General features: G+C 43.0%; 1 long non-coding RNA gene across 1 annotated transcript in view; it reads right to left on the bottom strand.

The window, feature by feature from the left end:
• Nucleotides 1-2,798: 2,798 nt before the first annotated feature.
• LOC138473696 (uncharacterized) overlaps nucleotides 2,799-16,526 on the bottom strand; it is a 286,646-nt gene continuing 272,918 nt past the window's right edge. The window contains exons 3-4 of the long non-coding RNA XR_011268859.1: nucleotides 6,192-6,262; nucleotides 2,799-4,346 (exon numbers count right to left, since the gene is read on the bottom strand). This is a non-coding gene — a long non-coding RNA (uncharacterized lncRNA). The remainder of the gene's footprint in view (nucleotides 4,347-6,191; nucleotides 6,263-16,526) is intronic.

The following is a 16,526-nucleotide window of genomic DNA, read 5'->3' as shown; positions in this document are numbered from 1 at the left end:
AAGGAGGAGGCCGTGGAAGTCACACACACGGGGCCTGGAGGGGTATTCCACTGGTAACAGTGGTGCAGTCCAGGGGCAGGGACAGGAGGCAGCACAGGGCAGCTGCTGTTGGCACTCTACCTCCTCAAGCAACTGGCCTTTGTGTTCAAACCTGCTTGCAGCCACACCGGGCTAGCCGAGCGCTTCATTTATCTTGGCTTGAACTGCACACTCACAATTGCATCTGCTTTCATCAAACTGCTACCCAAATCACCAGCATCTTCGATGCCAATTGCCATCACCAGTCAAACAGACCATGGTGGTCCATTGATCCATGACCATCAGATGCCTGAAATGCATCTAGCCACTCTAATTGAACCATGTATCCTGTCCTCAGCATCTGCACCTATCAGTCAAACTGACCCTGGTGGCCCTTATGATCCACAGCTTCTCAATCGCTCAATCGAACCAATCCAGCAGAACAGCAAATCCAGCCTCCAATATCTTCTCATTTGAACCAACTGTTGAACCGACATTGGTGGTCCTTATAAACCGACCTTCTCAAGCATTGTGTTTGAAAGAGAGGAAACCCTTGTTCGAACCACTCCCCGCCTAGAACAACATGACTGTTGCTCCCAAACAACTCTACTGGATCCTAGAACCAGTTTTCCGTCACACTGTACCACCTTAGAGCTTTGTTGCCCTCGCTCGACCCTGAAGCGCATTGTTACACATGCTGTCTTCAAACTGCTCAATCGAACTGCTAGCATCTTCGCTGCAGATCTCCATCACAAGTCAACCAGAACCTGGAGCCAGTTTAAAAACCCGATCTTCGAACACTGCATTTGAGCCGTTGGACTACCAAACCAATGCTGCTGCTCCTCACAATCCACACTTCTTATAACAAAAAATGAACCTAAGCCCAACCCAGGCTCGACACCTGCTCCCCATCTTGTGCAACTATGCTGACCCAGTAAAACCCAATTCAATCTGTTTAAGCAGCGCAAACAATCCTGATTCTTTGCTTTCAAACAGCCAAGAAACCCACAGAGGTACAATTGACTCTTACTACCTCCTTGGTCTGGTTTAGACTGACTAGGTCACTAAATGCCTTCTTATCTTCAAGAAACATATCCTTTTACAGGAACATTGTGGTTTTCACTTATCTGGCACTCCGGATTCATTACCCAGAGTGCTGAATTGTGCTATTCTTTAATATATCCCTGTTCTTTTGTCAGTGATGGGTTTTGTGCAGTGCTTGTCTATTTATTTATTTTGCAAATGTTGTGTTTTATTAGAGTATATCTATTTTTCATAGAAACTTGACTGGATATTCGCCTTGTTTTGGATTGTTATGCTGTGTTGTTTGAGTCACTACTGAATCACATTTACACTACTCTTAAGAACATAGAGCATAAAGATAGCGAACATGAACATAAGAAAAAAATATGATTTGGAGAACATTAACATGTTTATGGCCTATCATGGTTTGACAGGGAAATTGGTAGTGTGGGGAGCAGCAGGCGAATCGTCAAACACATTTTAAAAAATCAGATAGCATGGAAATATCATCATTGAGAAACAAATTCATATTCCTAGACTTATAATGTCCAATTAATGACCCTTTCAATGCAGGGGGAGGTCATCAGTAGTGTAATCTAATGCACAGAAATTAAGTCTAAAACATGTTCACTATTAATTTTGTGGGGACAGGACATACATCTTTCTCCATAAATCTTTAACTGTGAGACAGCTACACTGCTGGAGAACAATATTGAGAAAACCTCAACATGAAGATGAAATAACAGCTCATGGTAGGGTAGAAAAGAAGTTGTTTGATAATCAGTTTGGTATTTAATAATATGGCTAATACAAGTAGGAGTGTTTCTATGCTACGTTGGGGTCCCAAAACTGGTTAAGAGAAAGTCTGAACACGTTTTAAAAAATCACACCCAAACCTCCTCTGCATTTGTCCTCTCTGGTGGCAATACTACTAGGATTGTTATCAGGGACTATATTATGGGGCACATCAGAGCAATCATTGTTGAACCCTTGTTCACTAATATATAAAATATCAAGATCATGGACAAAAAAACACATCATATAAAAAACAAGTGTTGATTTCTGAAGATCTGTCACTAAAAATTGTAAGGTTGTCAGAAAAGGCCTCTAAAATGTAGAATGAGGAAAACTGCTGGTAACTGAGTTGAAGCAAGAATGTGATTTAATAGAAATGTGTTTAGGTCTACGTGTATTATGAGTACAGGAAGAAAAACGGTTCTTCCCATTGCTTAACACTATTAATTGGTCTATAGTCAGGGAAAGCATGGTTTCATCACAACAGCTAATGGGAAGCAAAGGCTAAAGCACAAACATCCAGATATGATGAAGACCTGCCTGGTCCACAACTGAGAATATGAGCATTAAGGGCAAGATGGCACAGTGGAGCAAATATCACCAATGCTGTTACCCAATAGAATTTGCATAGGCACTTTGATCCTATGCAATTCTATTTTCTCCTGTGGGCATGGGGAGATTGCAAGAGAACCTGTGAATCAACATGGAAATTGAGAAATGTAATCCAAAGTCAAGTAATCAACAGTACCATGAGTGAAAGAGCGTGATAAGAAGGAACGTAGGTAAAAGAGACTATATGTCATTTTAAAACCAACCCTATTAAAAAAAAATGCACAGACAGATCAAGAGTTGCTGCTGAGGGTAAAACAATACAAACAAGAAATAATAACATCAATTTGAAATCAATAGTTACATTTCTTTCTTTAATAAGAGCAGTCTATTCATGATTTATAATAATTTGATAGATGTTACTAGCCATAGCAGGCACACTACAAACACTCACACATACACACAAGCACAGAGCCCCAGATGAACACATAAACACAAACACAACCACATGTGCATCTACACATACACTCTCAAACACATACAGTTATGAAATATATCACACAAACACATGCAGCCATTTTAACAATTCAACACGCACACACGTATGAATACACATACACACATTAGCTGTTACAGACATGCATTCACAAACTGTCACACTCATACAGGCACACAGTTATGCACGCCAAAACATAAATGGCTACACATACAAACGTGCATGCATAAACACAATTGCATCAAACTGTGCACTGATGCACACACTCATTCCCCCAGTCCACATTTAAAGGTGCCTGAGATTTGTTATTGCCTCGGTGCTACACCGTACAATACAAGAGGGTTTCTCCACAGGCACTCCTTGTGTTCCTGCATATTCTTTAATTATTGGGCTGACAAGTTCCTAATGACACGACTACATATGGTCCCACTACTGTACATTGTTTTTATTCTCAATACACATTGAATGCATTCAAATACAAAACAGTGTTTTGTGTTTGAATGCATTCAATGTGTATTGTGATTGCAAGACTTTCTTGGGAATACCTCCTAACTTGAATGGCTCAAATTCTGCTAACAGACATTAAATACTCCTAGTTCAGAAAATGTCCACAAGCTGTTGACAACTCATATTTATCCTACTCAATGTATGAATTAGTTACAACATAAACAATATGTCGCCTTCTATTCTTAACATGATGCGTTTCCTCTCAGTTGTTATTACTGAACCTTCATCAGCAGTGCAAGTACATATTCAGCAGACCTGATTCATTCACCATCAAACTCACTCCCCAACATATGCAAAAATATACCTAAAAATCAAACACAAGCAAAACAGAAGTCCATGTGCGAACATACAGTCTCACACACACAAACACACAAAACATATGTGTCCTGGAATCCGTTATGGCCGGAGTTGAGGCGGTTGGTTGTGCAGGAATCTGTAGCCATGCCACCATCTGAGGATCCCTGGCAAAAGGCAAAGCAAATGACCACCATTTTGTGTGTCTGTTGATGAATCAGGAGATGGATAATATGCAACATAGCTTGGCGTACAATACTGCACTAATAGAATAAACTCAGAAGCAAACAGAGACCATTGGCAATTGGAACAGGGATTTATGTTCTCCAACAGTCAAAGAAGAATAGGCAGCACCAGCATTGGTGATGCATTTCTTCTCGCCTTATATCCAGTAGCAATGCTTAGTATTTCCAGATCCTTCTTCCCGGATTGTTCTCTTGCATATCAGGAAAAGCTCTCTTCTAGTACCATCAAACGTAGTAATTGTGCCGTCAAAGGAGCAGGCAGTGTAAGGCTTCACTTTGTTGTTTCTGCCTACTTAATATCGAATAATGTTTGCAACATTGCAACACAATCCTTCCAATCGTGTCCTTCATATGCCACTCATCAAAGCAGTAAGTTTCATCTCATCAGATATCGCAGCAGTCCATGAGATCTTTGCTTCCTACATAATTGCAATTAATTAAAGAGGGTAACACATGAAAAAAATACAATAGATACCAGGCCACCAAAAATACACTGGAGTAATTTACAACATGTTCACTGTACACTGTAAAACACTTTCATGATTTCCTGTCCACAATATATGACAGCATAATCACTGTAAAGAACGTTCATGGGGCGTATCTTGTGTCCACAATGTAAGCCATTGTGCTGCCATTGTGGCCAATGTGTGCCAGTATTGACACTTTAAAACACTTGAATTATGGTTCCAACAATATACCCACAACACAAAAGAGGGACCCGGAGTGAAAGAGGATAGACCATAATGACATATATTCACAAAATCCCCTTACTTTGTAGCACAACATGTGAGCAAGCCAAAGACTCCCATATGAAATGTATGTCCCATAGGTAACATGTTTCCAATAATATGTCTTTATTTTCTAAATTGTTACAAAAAACCTGAACTGTCTTAAAACATGTGACCATTACTGCAGCCTTCAAGGTCAATGTCACAAAAAGTAAAAACCCCACATTGCCAAAAAAGTATATGACGAAATTGCAATGAAACAATTCATAGACTGCAAAAACACCACAAAACTACTCATGAATAAATCTAGAACATGAATGAAATATATGAATCAACAATATATACCCAGCACCTTACCCTGTGACTCTAGCCTGATGATAATTTAACCAAAATACACATTTGTGAATATTGTGCAGTATTATGGAATATATCCTACTGCTTTACACGACCCCCACATGTTCCTGTTCTATTGAATTTGAACATTCTTTAGGGTACCTCTTTCACTACAAGAACATCTTTCAAATGGTAGAAAGTGATAGAATCTTGGGGGCCCGATTCATGGAATTATCTGTGTGGAAAATCAGGACTTTGCCTGTCAACCTGCGTGCAAAATCCTGTTAGTCAATTCATGGAATTGACTGCGCATTTTTTTCCTTACTTTGCATGGACTTTCGCACAGGCTCGACACACCACTGTGAGAGTCTGAGTGCCTTGCGCGAGACACCACACAGATCGTGGGCATGGCTTGCGCAGAGAGCAGGTTAGGGGGCGGAACCAGGAAAATGAGGAAGAACAAGGCCAAATGTGGCTGTTACGAGGGACGGCCCTGAGGCAGTCCATCGCACGCCCACTGTTGTGTGGAACGATACATATTCATGGATCTGAGCGTGCAACCTCTCAGCGGGAAATGGCCATGCAAAGCCCTCATACTATCCACCACCCCAAGGCAGGCGTACAGACACTTGCAAATCGGAATCACTGTGCAGAGGTAAGATCGGGTATTAAATATAGGGGTTTGTGTTGTGGTTCCGATCTGACTTAGGGGGCGTGTACACATTGTAGTGGGATGCAGGAACTGGTTACAGGGGTTTGCACGCAGGTTTTCACCTGAGTTACAAAGTATTGCAAGCATATTGTCGGGGTGCTGGTAACTGTTATGGGGGACCCTGCCACACTGTTCGAAGAGTGTATCTATTTGTGCTCGGGAGAGCACGAAAAGGTGTCTGTTCTGGCTGTTTCTGCTTTGCGTGGGGGCGTGTCAGGGGCTTTACGGCAGCGACTTGCATATACAGTTACTTTACGCAAACAATCCCATGAATAGCGCAGGCTTGTGCAGTGTCATTCTCAGCATGCAGCCCTTGCGGGATGAATGTCTACTTTTCCATGAATCGGCCTTTGATGTGCAGAGTTGTGGCGTATATGTTGTATCATCTGCAATAAATATGACTATAATATATGGTCAATGGATTAACCTCACCTGGTGCTCCACTTAACTGATCATTTTACTTTTAATGCCATACATGTGCATATAATTACCTGAACGTGTTCTTTGCTCCGATTGTATATTGTTGTACTGTCATGCCGAGCCCTTAAGTATGTCAGGTTGCCTGTGAAAACATTCAAAATGATTGGATATGATTATATCTCCATCAAGACGAATCAAGACGGGGAATCCCTGCGTGTCCCCAAACACTGCCAGACTTATCTGGCAAGGGAGCCAAGGAGGGCGCTGGTTGGCGTGACTGTCTGCATATATATCACGGTGACAAGCAACAAATAACCTCATCTGTTTTTCCCCCAGTGTTGCTATGTAAAACAGTTTTCATGCTGCCTGTGCAAATATGTCGCATAATTGACACCGTAAAACACCTTCATGATCTTGCCTAGAATATATGCAAACATGCCCCTATACAACCTTTGTTCATGCTGACAACCATATATATTGAACTATTAAAACTACTGACACTCTAAAATGTTTTTATAATGGTGCCAACAATATATGCCAACATGGCCTTGTAAATCACATTCTTGTACCATGCGCCCAAATACTATCAGTGTATAAACACTGTAAAACACTTTCATAATCGTGTCCACAATATATGCAAGGCCTTGTAAAACACTTTTCATGCTGCCTGTGCCCAAACGTGCTTTTATTGACACTTGAACGCACCTTCCTGATGGTGCCCATGAGATACGTCAGGATGGCCCTAAAAATGTGGTGCCCCGCGTCAATTAAATACGCACACTCAGAAACGTTGCCCTCACACAGAGAAACTCAGTCACACGCATGCCCACATGCACTCTGACTCACTCCCTCACACGTGGTTTATCAACGTGCCTATCACACAACTATGATCTTAGCAGTAGTCTCATGTCTGGTCCTCCAAGGGATGGTGAATATGGATGACAACACATCATTTCTCCCATTCATTGTTAGAAATGGAAGATGTACATCAGGGCCAAAAGGAGCACAGTCTTTACTTGGAGATGCACTCGTGCCAGTTACTGCATTTGCAGTGTCTTACGCACGAGAGCTTGTAGTGTACACATGCTCTGGGAATGACCGTGATTGTTCTGTCTGTGATTGGTCAGAACACTTCCTGACACTGGAGTACACCAGTCAGTTGTTAGTTCCGGGACAGGTGATCCACTGGCTGGAGACCTCACCTTAATATTCATACAACAATATCTTCCACCATTAGAAATAATGAAAACATATGTTTGGACCATATAAGAAATGATGTCGACGTTTGCAGCACATTTTAAGATGGTGACATGTTAACTCTAAAGATGCTCTGAAGATGATTATAAGTATTTATATATGCCCTACATACCTAGTGATTATGTAAAGTCCATCAAAAGTATTGTTAGGCAGAATTATATGCAGTACCCTTTGGGAGCACTACACACAATTAGGACTACAAGTGACAGTACAATGTCACCTTTGGTACAAGCATGTTCTACACGGTTATAATGGTAGCAGTAGCGTGCAGCCAGACTTATCTCAAGAGTAAGTGAGCAGTACAAAGAGTTACACAAAGGGCAGCAATGACTATGGTTCACGCAAACACTGACTCAAGGTTTGTAAGTAAAAGAATATATATTTATTTACTCAACAGTTGTATAACATTTCACTATTCTAAGCAAGTTAAAAAATCACAATCATAAATACACCACACCTCTTCCCTTAAATTCCAGACAAGGTAAGCTCCCAAAATGAAGTGGGAGCAAAATGGCACTCCCGCAATTTAAAAGGGAGGGAAAGATAAAGTCATTAGAAATTAGGCAAAACCAACAGCTAAGTACACAGGGCAATTGAACAAGAGAGACCACAGTGAGGAGATCAGATAGAAAAGGCTTAGGGCCAAAGTTAATAGGACAAAAGTATTTTGTTCAAAATCACACAGTTCAAGGTAGTTCGCCGTAAAGTTCGTGGCACAGATTCCGGACGAGGTTGGTTGGTAGAAAAGTTAGTTCAAAGAGAAGAGAAAGACAAGCCCTCGGATTGGAGAAAGATTTCAAACACTTTCACCGCGGCTGACCGAAACGGACAACCGGATTTGCACAGTACCTTAAAACGGAGAGGGAGCTGTAGCTGAGGCGGACATTCCTGGTGGTCCCTGCAGGCTCATGGTTCCTGAAGTGACTGTCGACTGACACGAAGAAGGAAGACTTGAGAGTCCTGCACCACCCAGGGAAGAAACCAGCAGCAGAGCAAAACAACGAATAAAAGGTGCGCTCCTTAAAACCCAAGCAGGGTCTGACCTTCCTGGCTATCCGACCCACTGTAGCTCTGTACATCGAATTGGAGCAGAGGAGGGGTCCTGGCTTGTAATTTGGGCAAACTGGTTGGTCCCACCAGCTCAAGGGAAGAAGTTTCCTGGAGGATCTTCTCTGTCATCGGATTCAGAGATTCGGACCTGCAGCAGGGCTTCACCGGGCGGTTCAGTCGTTGTAGAGGTCCTCTTCTTCCAGTTCCTCATTGGTTCTTTTGTTCCAGTGGCGACTCTGCTCTTCAAGTCCCAGAGATCTGTTTTTTATGCAGTTTTTCCCCATTCATATAGCCTGGCTGTCAATCACACAGCAGGGTGGCTGGCCTTGCAAGGCCTGTCCCCTTAGCCAATCAGACAAGAGTACAACTTGGGTTACCAAGGGAACGCATGGCAGGGGTCCGAAGATCCCTCCCTCACATCTTGCCTACCTAGACTATGAGGCGCCTTAAGGAGGGCTTCTGTGCAGAAGCCCGCGAAAAGACAGCGAACAAAGGAATCATCCCCGGTTTGGCGTGCAGAGAAGAACACGAGAAAGACGTTAACAAAAAAAAATGGCGAATAAACCCAGTTGGAACCAAGTGGGTTTATGTTCCAGGCTACTATAATAGCCTGGAACAATACCACGTTTATATAAGATAATCACGGTAGAAAAGTTATGGTAGTTACTTACCTCTGCCAGCCGCTAAGTCTTAATGTTAAGGGAGCGAAAAAAGGCTCCAAGAGGCACAGACAAAAAGGGATAAGAGTTAACCCTTTCCAATACTCCATGTAAGATGGTGTGTACTGGGTCTGTGGTTTAAAGTGACTATATAAAGTTAATGGCAACTTTACCTGTTTCTGGGGGCAGTAGTCAGCCCCAGAAAAATGGAGTGAGTCAGAAGTCTCAAAGACAACCCTTTGTCACTGCACTGAAGGTGCTGTGTAACACACACAAAAAGTGGTGCACATGGAGTAGGTGAGTCTCCAGTGCCCAAGATCACACGAAAAGTGAAAAACACACAGTAAAACACATGTAAGAGTGGGAAAAAAGGCTCACATTCTTTTACCAGGTGAAAAAAATAAATCCTAGAAATCCAGCAAAGCTGCTGGGGGACTCTTTAGGTAAGGGAACTTAGCCATTTATGAGAATTCTCCCTAACAAGAATATGCACGATATTTCAAGGAAAGTGTGAAAGCACATCATGGACAAACGAAAAAAAGTGTAATGCAGCATGGAAACAAAACACGCTATTTAACCCCTTGACTTCTAAGGTCGCAATCTTGTGTCCTAATTTACATTAGAAATCATTGTAAATCATGCCCACCCCTGCACCATTTAGCCAATATCTCCCCAACTGAAACGGTTGCCCTGGTTGACTGGCAACGTGCTGAAGCTTGTTCAAGCCAGACCTAATAAAAGGGGAACCTTTTTTAAGAGTTTTGTAATACAATTAAACCCTGCAGATTGGTAATGCAAAATACATGTTTGATGATGCGGTGCTAATACAAACCATGTGAAATAGAAATGTTTTGTTCATCAAAATGGTTTCTGTAGCATGAGTCCTCCCTAGGCAACAACTCTTTGCTGCCCAACACATTAATTTACTTGTGCAATACAATCTGGTGTTGGGGAACATGCTTCACGCTACAGTTAAGGGCAATTAACTCAGGTAAGAAACAGATCCTGTGGGCATCGGGGCTTAATTACATGAATAGTCTTATTTTACACTGATGTTGATTAGATTTCCCTCTGAATCGGATTGGGGGTTGTAATGGAAAAGTATTTATGTGACAGCGTGTAATAAAAGATGGAATTAATATCCAGAGGTCACAGACGCTTCGAGATTTGTGGGCTTAGATTTTAATTATTTATCCGCGTGATCACAGATGAGTTACTAACTAGAACTGATTGCATTGAACACTCGGGCACTTGCGGGGTCGCATCCACCCCTTTTAAAAGCCTTTTCTGGGATATCTCAAGTTGACATGCAGTGGTTTTGCATAATTGTCTGATCAGTCACATGTTGAGCAGTTTCAATAACCGACCTGGCGGCGGTGACCGCGCCATGGCTTCTGTTGCTTACTTGAAGAACGAGCCTGAGTTTTTGAAGCTTACATCTGAAAAGCATCTCAGGAGAGATGTATGCAGATCACCTATGAATAAAGCGGACAGTCTTTACAATGGTAAGCGATGCTGGCGGTAATTCGTCAGATTTACTGTGGAGCTAACATCAAACTCGCCCCATGTCTTTTCCGCGTGTCTATGATTTTAAGTTATAACCGAGTGTGTGCAGTACTGTTGGTGAAGTCAGAGAGGGATTTTCAAAAGAACCCTATTAAAAGAAATACAGAAGGTTTTAACGAGCTATACTGTATATTTTCAAATCTGCTGCAGTGCTTGTGACCATTGGGCTGCATAAAAGAAACTTTGCATCAGCGCAATTTTCCACTTAATTGGTGCCAGGGAAAGATTTGCCCTCTCCCCCTCCTCACTCCCCCTTCCCAATCCTTCTTCTCTCAGCACCATCGCTACCCGGCTCAACTCTTCTGCCTATCCCCTGGGAAACATGGCCACCACCCCACCCCCGATTTCCTCCCACCCCCTACCTCCTCTCTCGCCCAGCCCAAACCCCTCCAGTCCTACACTTAACTTTCCCTTACCTCAGCACATCCCACAAAGCCATGTCAAAAAATCCCCCATCAGCGGAACCCCCTGCCCTCACCCGCACACCCCTGACACCCGCCCACCAGCCCAGGGCCACAGGACCTTCATTCTGTAGTTGCTCCCTCCTACCTCTGCACTCTTTCCCCTCCATACCCCCTCGACTCCACCTACTCCCCCTCTCCTACACCCCTACCATCTCCTTCCTCCCCCGCTATCCATACTCTATTGCATTCACCTGATAACCCCCCCTGCCAAGTTTCACTCTCCACAGTCCACCGCTGCCCACACCACCATTGCCCCGCCCTTTCCTGGCTCAAATGACCCGCCTAGGCACGCAATATTCGCTTCATTATGCGCAGCCCGCACTGCCTTGGCAAAAACTCTGGGCTCTGCAGACCCACCCACCCTCAGCCACACAACTTTGGCTCCTGGTTCTGGAACTATCCTATCCTACCCACACAAACCAACCAAGTCCTCGTCCTCGCAGAGTCAAGTGAGCACATGTAGAATGCCCCTGGGCGGTAGTACATGTAGAATGCCCATGGGCGGTAGCAGTGCACGGTATATATCAACATAACATAACTCGTGCAAAACACCTTCTAGTATTTACCCTAGAGCTTATAGGGAACAATATCAAGCTGCAGGAATATTTTAACATGAGACTATGCATACGATATTTCACCCCGCAACCCCTCAATTTTACCTCTGATTGGTATTGTCTTCTAAGTTATACTCATTTTACTTATGTGCTAAAACAGGGTACTAACAATAGTTCTATGATGATTTATTGCAAGCATAATCTCAAGTCGGTTACCATTTTTAGTAATTTCTTGAAGACACAGATAAGGGCCCTTTTGATTCTTGTCAACTCCTCCAAAACTGTGATTATTTATTTATTTGATAAAAATGACTGTTCAAGCAAGGCATGTGTGTTAAGTGACAAGTACCAGAACAATAACTTTTAGGGATATGATGACCTTTTTTACAGACACGGTGAGCTTGATTCACACAGATTTGCAGTTGAGCAACTCATGACATGGTCTCAGGTCATACAGTTGGCACCTTTCACCTTATACCTTATTCATATAGCCTAAACCCGGAGGAAATCTCGAGTTGCTCGTAGCATCCCTGAAATGCCCTGTCGCAAATCTTAGTTAATCACTTTCACATGACTATCTGAATGACACAGCTCCAGGTTTGCTGAATTTATAGGATTTGTGTATACGGTGTGAGCTAGCAGAAGCAAATTGCCCCTCTCTCTCTATGTCTCTCTCTCTCTCTCTGTCTCTCTGTCTCTCTCTCTCTCTCTCTCTCTCTTTCTCTCTCTCTTCACTTGACGTTGATTGTGCTGTTTCCTTTTTCTGTTGCATCTTGGTGTACTAGTGTACATAACTGTAGGGCCATTTGCCCTTTTGGCAAAGCGGATATGGGCAATTGGAAGGTCATTTTACACAAGGTGCAAGGTCCATTACTGGAAAATAATGCATCCACCATTGCAGGGTTGATTTTTGCACATGGCTAAAAGTTGGATGTTATTGATCTGGTTTAAAAGGAAAATGTGGTGGTGACAAAATGACTGCTCTTCCCCTGTAGTATAGGGATGAGTAATTGCTGCACTGCCTACTTAGCCACACACTACCAAACAAGCAGTGATTCCAATCATAAAGGTTAAACAAGCAGTCGTAAAATGATGCCTGCTTTCCCTAATGTGGTAGCGCCGGCCAATGGCTTGTGATATTTGTAGGAATGGGGCTAGCTGATAGCATTAGGAACTCAAACAGTAATAGTACAAACGCCCAAACATAAAACAGTGCCCAATCAAGATCTAATACAATATAGACTGCAATTAAACAATAAAAAGGAAACCACTAGATAAAAACACAAGCAAAATACCCTGCTTTGTAAAGAAGAACAGGAAATGCATGTTGTGTTATAATAACACTCCAAGTAGATGAGCAGGAGTGTGCAGGAACCTAAATGGCAGAACGGCAGTGTTCAAGAAAAATGTCTTGCAAGAAACAGGCAGGTCCCAGTGATGCAGTGCTTTTCTGTAGCAGTGTTGGATGGAAAATGCTGGGAATGTCAGGTGGTGTCGGGTCGACGGCCCTGGAAGACTTGGTGACTTCAAGTATGGCGAAGCAGAGTTTGACCTTCAGCAGCAAGTGGGTTTGGCTGGCTAAACTAGGCATCAAGATATAGCATCAGCTTCAGCTTGGAGCTTGAAGAAGAAAGAGATCAGAAAGCTGTGTTGAGTTGGGGATGCTAGAAGGCTTGTTGAGTCTCAGATGTGGAGATGCAGAGTGGGGCAGCTATGCCCAGACATGTGTCCTGATCATGCTGAGCCTATAGACCCAAGCTACCCCTCAATGATGATGCCCATCATGACTGAAACATGTATGGGAATGCTTGTGGTCTCGGGAAGAATTTGACCTAGCCGTGGGCCCGGACTGCCCCATTCGGTGTGCAACAAAGCCTGGTTTGCATATGAGCTTTCCCCTTTCTGTAATGGCTTGTCAGACTGAGAAACAATGGTCAGCAGTGTTGCCCAGACCTAGGCTAGAGTTTAGGATTAATTCTAATGCTTCCAGCCATCGCCTCTTTTGTGTTGCTGTAGTCACCCCGAGTGCAATGGTTATGCCCAGACGTGGGTCCCGAGCCTGCTGGTCCTAGAGATAATAATAATAATAATAGATCCAAGATACTACTCACTGATGATACCCAATGAGGCTGAAACATGTCTGGGAATGCTTGTGGTCTCAAGGACAAAGGATGTGATTTAGCAGTTTTGGCCAAACAGCCCCTTTTGTGATGGAATTAAGCCTGGTTTGCATATGGTCTTTCCCCTTTATGTATTGACGTGGCAGGTAGAAGAGTGATGGTCTACAGGGTGTGCCAGAACTATGGCAGAGGTTAAGATTAAGAGCCTTCCAGCTTCACCTCTTTTGTTTTGCTTTAGACAGCAAAGCTTGGTTGTCAGCATTGAGCAAACTCAGAGACGCAGAGGTCGTTGAGTGTCAAGATCAAGGAGGACTCCAGCCGGTCCCGTGCAGCAGCTTGGATGGCATAGAAAGTGCCCAAACCAGAGGCAAGGTGGTTTTGTGATACAGGGGTCAATTCCTTGGTGCTGTAGTTGCTGGGGAATTCCAATATAGGGTTACCAGGACAATGTATGTCCTTCATTTGAACTCTCACTAGAGGGAATATTGATGGCACATACAGAGAATCTTTCACATCCAGTGCACAGAACCCTGGTTCCATTGCAGCCAGGGGCAGCGATCTCCTCTGCCTTGAATGCTTTCTGTCCCCATCTCTATAACAAAGGACTTTGGAATGCACTGCACAGGAGACACATGTATATTCTTCACCTTCCCGCTATCCAAAGATGAATCACAGAATGAGGGTGTTGCCCTCTCCTTTTATAGGCACAACACCAAAGGGATTGGCCCAAAGCAAGTTAGCTGCAAATTGTCCAATCCATGTTGTTGCACCTAGGGCCCTTTGCCTTATGAACTCATGAGTGTCTTGCTTGCAATGAATTGATGGGACAGGAAATAGGAAGAGAGCCCTAACAGAAAGCAAGATTGCAGGCTGACTTTTTCTCTCTGGCTACTCTATCTTTGCCCCGTTCTCATGCCTGCTGTCTGCACAGACATTCCAGTGAGCAGCACCCTAGTGGGATACTCAATTTATAATTATAGTGCCGCTTCTGAAGCACCACTCCCGAGAGACCTTCTGTATGCCTTTGTGTCTCTTCCTTCTGGAGAATCAAAGGTCATTGTTCAACAAGAGAGTGCTAGGGATATTTTATAAAGACACCAATACACATCAGCCGTTTCACATTTTTGACATGTTCACAAAGCTGACAATGGTATGATATCAGATTTCTGTGGCTATTAATTGCATGCTCTCATCAGTCCCCAGGCCACAACAATGCATGACCTAAATTTAGAGATGTATCTTCTACCATACTGATTAAGACAGTCACATGTTATAATTTAAGAGGTGCTAATGTTTACAGTGACTTTGTGTACCAGCAGCTGTCAGGGGGATGCACAGATTAACTTTGGAGCTGCTCTTTTCCACTGAAGAGCTGGCACTGTCAAGTCAGTAAACCGGCTATAGCAAGGAGCCTGTTTGAACTATAATTATTGCATGAGGAATTTGGAAAGGGGGATCTTACTAGCAGACCTCCCTTTAGGAAATAGATGTACCCACATAGTTTTATATGAATAAAAGTAAAAACATCCATTGCTTTCACACCTTGCAGCTGGAAATCTACCAAAGAACATGATGCTGTGTTTTATGAAATGGATATGGTGCAGTAAAGGGATGCGTAGTGGTTTCTGAACTCCTACTCAGCACCACACTACCCATAAACATACAGTGATCTCAGCTGTAAAGGTGAAAAAGGTACACCATGAATGTCAAACCTCCTTTCTCTCTTTAAGGTAGCATGAAAGGAGGACACGTCAACTCCTTCAATAAGGCTGTCCGCCAGCAAGGAATCATTCAAAACAGGCATAATGGTACACTGGTACCAACATAAAAGAAGTGTCCAATCAAGGTTCTGTAACAATACACGACTTCAATCAAACTAAAATGAAGACACACTAATACAAACAATAACAACCAACCTATTACTATAATGAAATACATAGAATACAGACATTTGGTTTGGTTGGAGAATATAGGTATAAGCAGGCAAGTGTCTTAGCAGCAATATTCAAGTTCAAGTATAAGCTTTGAAAAAGAAATGTGTGTAATGTCAGCAGGGTCCTTAAAACCAGGCATGGGGACAGAACCTCTATAAGTATCTTTCAGTCCTGTCCTTTGGGTTTGACATCAATGATCAAGAAGTCTGGACTACTTCTGAGGCATCTATTTGGGGTTCAGTCAGCAAGCTTGCAAATGCATCCAACAACAATGTGCTTCAACAAGCTGAAAGGGCACTAGGCGCAGAGGAGATGGGGCAGGTAGGCAACACTTGGATCAGTGTTGCAGGCAAGTGCTCAAAGAGGTTCAAAATTGCAGAGAGATCTCTGAACAACAACATCCCTTCCTGGTGTGCGTTGGGACCCCTAAGCAGGGTCTCTAAGGAAAGGTGGGTCCACCTTTGCCCTTCCGAGCCAGGAGGTTTGCTAGAGAGCACTTACAGGGCTGTCACCTCCCGTAGACAGAGTCCTGGTTATTAGTGTTCCAGCTACAATAACAACAAATCACTCATGATCAGTAACACAAATGTCCCGCAATTTGAGTGTTGAGGGGAGAAATAATACCCTATAACACTTAAGACTATCAAATCATAGTCACCTCATATAAAAGTGCATAGACAATGTATTAGAAAACATGTTTTAAAAGGACAAACAAAAAATTATAATACATCATCATAATACATTAAATATATCAGTTATCACAAAACAAAGTGCCAAGGTGCTGTGCAAATTTACAAACCAG

The sequence above is a fragment of the Ambystoma mexicanum genome, chromosome 8, assembly GCF_040938575.1.
Source record: "Ambystoma mexicanum isolate Mex_15411 chromosome 8, UKY_AmexF1_1, whole genome shotgun sequence".
NCBI lineage: Eukaryota > Metazoa > Chordata > Amphibia > Caudata > Ambystomatidae > Ambystoma > Ambystoma mexicanum.
This window is presented reverse-complemented; position numbering and strand designations above follow the sequence as displayed.